The sequence below is a fragment of the Girardinichthys multiradiatus genome, chromosome 8 (assembly GCF_021462225.1).
Source record: "Girardinichthys multiradiatus isolate DD_20200921_A chromosome 8, DD_fGirMul_XY1, whole genome shotgun sequence".
In the NCBI taxonomy this organism is placed as follows: domain Eukaryota; kingdom Metazoa; phylum Chordata; class Actinopteri; order Cyprinodontiformes; family Goodeidae; genus Girardinichthys; species Girardinichthys multiradiatus.
In genome coordinates, this window is record NC_061801.1 from 4,806,598 (window position 1) to 4,812,618 (window position 6,021).

The following is a 6,021-nucleotide window of genomic DNA, read 5'->3' on the forward strand; positions in this document are numbered from 1 at the left end:
TCTGTGTCATCACAAGACTGAATGAAAGACCAGTTCAGCAGGAACCACAACATTCTGCAGCCATGCATGTCACCAGCCACTGAGCAGAGGAAAAACTAAAGGAAAACAAACCATGAAACGATGCAGAAATGCCAGAAAGTCCAGACCAAAACCAGAAGACTGCTTCACCGGAGTCTGGATGAATGAATTCATTTTGAGGATAACTCTGTTTAGAACTGGGATGTTGCAGTAAAATCAATATGTGGAAAACAGATTGTATTTTGGTTCGTTTGATAGGCTACCACTTCATGGCTGAGTTGCTACCATTCCCAATCGCTTCCACTTCGTTACAATACCACTCAGAGTTCAATGTGGAATATTTAGCAGCGAGGAAATTTCACGACTGGACCTATTGCTCAGGTAGCATCCTATCATGGTGCAGCACTGAAATTCACTGAGCTCCTCAGAACGATCCATTCTATCATAAATGTTTGTAGAAGCGGTCTGCAGGCCCAGCTGCTGGATTTTACACACCTTGACCATGGAAGGGACCAGAACACCTGAATACAACAATTTATAATTGTGACCCAATACTCTTAGCGATATAGTGATTTATATTTGTACTGTACTAGCACATGGAAACAACACGCAGTGTACTCTTCCCCAACCAAGTTTCTCAGGGTCTGCTTGTTGTATGTTTCAGATGTTTACCTGCTCTTGCCCTTCTGAATTAAATGGTTGCATTACTTTATCAGCACCCTGTCAAGTTCTGTGGAAACCTGTTAGTGACTCAGTCAGTTATACCTGAAGATGACACAGAACTGACAGGATGTCCAAGAGGCAGATGGTCCAAATTCCATTGCTGTGTTCTGGCTTACAGAGAATTCCTGTAATTGATCCAGATTCCTGCTTGGGTTCACTTGGATCAGGTTAGGCAACAGGAAGCACTGCAGGAAGCACACAGAGAAACAGAGTCAGCTCCGATCTCTAATGTGACTTTCTGACCAAAAGCACCATGTGTGTGCTTCACTCTGGAGTAAGCGGTAAACCCTGTGTTCCACATTGGAGTAAGAAGGTGCAAAAGGGACAGAGTTGTCAAACTAACAAACCAATAATAATGACGTTGAATGTTTATAATGATGCATTTGATTTGTGCTTAAACTTAAATAGAATTATCCCAAGATCAGCTCCCTGGCAAAGAAAAACAGCAGGGTAAAGAGAAGTTTGATGATCCAGAGAGCAGAAGCTCTGTGTCCACATTGATTGGTTTCTTTTTGCTCAGTCAGGAGCAGAATGATAGAGATCCCCTGTCGGCACACATAAGGATCAGAGCCCAAGCTGGTTGAAATTCAATAGAATCCAAACTGGTAGACTGATTTTTGTATGTTGTTTAAGCCATACACATATTGTAAATGAGGCAGGACAACCATGATTAATCCAGAACCTGCTACGTATATAAATGTTGTGAAAAAGTCAAATTCCAGCAGAACTAGTGTATCTAAGCAGAATAAAAAATATATTTTTCATTACTTCATTTGATATTTTCGTATTTCCAGCCAATTCCGCAAATGTTTTGGAGAACCCCAGGGAAGGCCTAACCCTAACCCTAAGTTACATTTTGAAAAACTTGAGTCTCTTCCAAAACCTTAGATGTGAGTTTGAGCTTCTGTTTAGTATGAACAGTGGCTTGGAGTACCTCTGTTTTACTGACTTGAAGTAAAGGAAGAAATTCCTGGTGATTTTTACCAATGTTTAGTTTTTATTACTGACGAACTAGCAGCTTTCCTGGCTGCAAACCTTTCAGCACTGTGACACATGCATAGTGCTGCTCTGCAGGTACAACAAGCTGAGCTACAGACAATAAACCCTCCAATCAGCAGAGATCTCTGAGGAAACTATGTCTAAATAATTTCTGATGTCTAAATGTCTCTGGGTTCTTGAAGAAAAGGTTTCAGACAAGACAATGTGGAATCAGTCATCACGTAGAAAAGATGCTTTAACTGTTGTGCTGCAGCCCCCCCTGCTGGGTGGACACTGGAAGCTGCTGGTTTTTCCATTGACCTGTAAAACACTTTAGGAAGTGAAAGGAAAAGTTGTTGTGTGTACTGAATACACTGTTACTGGTCCACACCTTTTACACACTGAAACCTTTTCCATCATTTTTAAGGCTTGTATCCAGCCACTGCCAATTGCTCCTAACCTTTAAACTGTGTACTACTGAATAGCCCAGGTTGTGCCTTTATACTAACCTGTGTTTCCTTTTATTTCTCCTGATCATTATGTTTTATTACCAAATGTATGGGGTCAGCGCTATAAATTGTTGAATTCAGGTGTTCCGGTCCCCTTCCATGGGAACAGGTGGGTAAAGTCCAGTACATAGGCCTGCAGACCGCTTCTACATACATTTGTAAAAGAATGGGCCGCTCTCAGGAGCTCAGTAAATTTTAGTGTGGCACCACTAACCCTGGGGAGAGGTCTCTGATTATCATTTCGGCCTACGGGCGGAGTGGTAGTGCAGAGTACCCGGCCTTCTTGGCGTCCCTGTCGGGGGTGCCGGATAGTGCCCCTCCTGGGGACTCCATTATTCTGCTGGGGGACTTCAACGCCCACGTAGGAAACGACAGTGACACCTGGATAGGCGTGATTGGGAGGAATGGCCTCCCCGATTTGAATCCAAGCGGTGTTTTGTTATTGGACTTCTGTGCTAGTCACGGATTGTCCATAATGAACACCATGTTCAAACATAAGGGTGTCCATCAGTGCACTTGGCACCAGGATACCCTGGGCAGGAGGTCAATGATCGACTTTGTTGTCGTATCATCAAACCTTCGGCCGCATGTTTTGGACACTCGGGTGAAGAGAGGGGCTGAGCTGTCCACTGATCACCACCTGGTGGTGAGTTGGATCCGCTGGAGGAGGAGAAAGCCGGACAGACTTGGCAGGCCCAAGCGCATAGTGAGGGTCTGCTGGGAACGTCTGACAGAGCCCTCGGCCAGGGATGTATTCAACTCTCACCTCCGGGAGAGCTTTGACCAGATTCCGAGGGATGTTGGAGACATACAGTCCAAGTGGACCATGTTCTCCGCATCTATTGTCGATGCTGCCGCCCGTAGCTGCGGCCATAAGGTCTGCGGTGCCTGTTGTGGCGGCAATCCCCGAACCCGGTGGTGGACACCGGCAGTAAGGGACGCTGTCAAGCTGAAGAAGGAGTCCTATCGGCTGTGGTTGGCTTGTGGGACTCCTGAGGCGGCTGACGGGTACCATGGGGCCTAGCGGCCCGGGCGGTGGCAGAGGCAAAAACTCGGACCTGGGAGGAGTTCGGTGAGGCCATGGAGAAGGACTACCGGTTGGCCCCGAAGCGATTCTGGCAAACCGTCTGGCGCCTCAGGAGGGGGAAGCAGTGCTTCGCCAACAATGTTTACAGTGGGGGTGGGGAGCTGCTGACCTCGACTGGGGACATTATCGGCTGGTGGAAGGAGTACTTCGAGGATCTCCTCAATCCTGCCATCACGCATTCCCTGGTGGAAACAGAGGCTGGGGACTCGGGGTTGGACTCTTTCACCACAGTAATGGGGGCGCTGTGCCAGTCCGTTGTGGTGAAGAGAGAGCTGAGCCGAAAAGCGAAGCTCTCGATTTACTGGTCAGTCTACATTCCTACCCTCACCTATGGCCATGAACTTTGGGTTATGACCGAAAGAACAAGATCCCGGATATAAGCGGCTGAAATGAGCTTCCTCCGTAGGGTGGCCGGGCACTCCCTTAGAGATAGGGTGAGCAGCTCGGCCATCCGGGAGGGGCTCGGAATAGAGCCGCTGCTTCTCCACATCGTGAGGAGCCAGTTGAGGTGGCTCGGGCATCTATACCGGATGCCTCTTGGCCTCGGGAGGTGTTCCAGGCACGTCCCACCGGGAGGAGGCCCAGGGGACGGCCCAGGACACGCTGGAGGGACTATGTCTCTCGGCTGGCCTGGGAACGCCTTGGGCTCCCCCCGGAGGAGCTGGAAGAGGTGTTTGGGGAGAGGGACATCTGGGCGTCTCTGCTGAGTCTGCTGCCCCTGCGACCCGGTCCCGGATAAAGCGGAAGACGACGAGCACGAGTACGAGTACCATTTTAGGATGCTACCTGAGCAATAAGTCCAATCATGAAATATCCTCACTACTAAATATTCCCCATTGAACTGTTATTGGTACTGTAATAAAGTGGAAGTGACTGGGAATGGCAGTACCTTAGCTAGAAGTGGTAGGCCACATTAAATCACAGCGCGGAGTCAGTGGATGCTGAAACCCCGAGGGCACAGAGGTTGCAGTAAGGTCTGTTGAGTTTCTGCTGAATTAATAGCTGCAGACCTTCAAAACTCATGTGGCCTTCAGATTATTTCAAGAACAGCAAATAGAGAACTTTATTGAATGGATTACCCCTAGTAGCTGCATTCAAGCCTCACATCACCAAGTGCAAAGCGTAGGATTCACCAATAAAAAGCATGTCATCACTGGACACTAGAGGGTGGATGTGTTCTCTGCAGTGATAAATCATGACTCTTTTTCTGAAAATCCACTGGATGAGTCTGGGTCCCAAACACATTGCAAGGTCCATAGAGACTTGGATGAGCGAATTTGATTTGGAAGAACTTCACTGGCCTGCAAGAGTCTTGACCTCAACCTGATAGGATAGATTTGGGAGGAATTAGGAGACTGAGTCAGAACTGCTTGTCCAAAATCGGTCAAGACCTCTTAAAAAACACACTCATAAACGTAAACCTGTTATAGCTGCATAGGGTGAGCTGACATCATATCTCACTTTATGGATTAAGAGTGGCCTGTTATTCTTCATGAGTGTGAAGGCAGATGGAAACATAGTTTTGACTGTAATAATGTAACTATAATGTGATAAAATAATATACATAAAATACTGAACTCCTCCATATAATGTAATTGATGTATTTGTTTTTAGAAAATAGTATATTACATTATATTGTTTTCATTTATTGGGGTTCTAATTACCATACGGGCTAGAATCAGCTACAGAACATCCTTTATTGCCATTGTCACAAGTACAACGAAATTGTGAAAAAAAGGTTTGGGTGTGGCACTGTTGGTGTAGGGGTTTAAGCACTCAGCTAATGTACCAAAGCTTTGGTCCTTGACATTATAGTCCCGTGTTCGAGTCTCAGTCCTGCTGATGTTTGCTGCATGTCTTCCCTGCTCTTTTCTCCCCTGGTTTCTGTCTGTCTACTGTCAAAAAAACCTTGGAACATGAAAGTATGGGTGTTTGTTTCTCATTTATCTGTACAGTGTCCTTGAATGTTTTGAAAGGTGCTTTGAAATAAAATGCATTTTAATTATTTTAAGCAAACATCTCAAATTGTTTTTTATGTTCCTTAAATCACCATTAAAGCTTTGGCTCACCTTTTTCTTTTAACTGATCCCAGTTTCATGTGCTCCCCAGTCAATTATTTCCAGGGACCCAATCAAACAGCTGATGGAAAAAACATGTTGGGTTAAATCCTCAATTGCTCCATGATTGATTCTGGATTGAAGGAGACTTTGGAGGTCAACAGATCAGCAACACCTGGTTGCTACTAACTTATGGCCAGGTTTGTCTTAAATCAAGTGTTCTTCTACTTCTAATATCTACTTGATTTCTAAATCTTGTGAAGACCATCATTCCACAAGTGTCTTTCATATCATTGCATCCCAGTAAGACACTTAGTCAAGGCCTGTGTCTAAACTTGTCTTTGGGACTTCTGTTCCTTGTATGCACAAAGAATTACAAACAGTAGCAACCAATCACACCCTTTTTGCTTCAAATCACTCGGTGACCCTTCCACAGAGGCCGCCATGCCCACTCTGTCCTCAGGCTACATTATATCTGCAATTTGGTTCAAAGCTCCCACTGAGTCCATATGAGGAAAACATTTACTATTTACTAGATCTGTTTCTCTCTGATGAGTTCAGGTGTGGGAGTCAGAGGGGAGGAACTTATTTAAGAATGTGGCTCATCAGGTTTAAATCCACCAGCCTGACTGGTTGGACACATCACGGT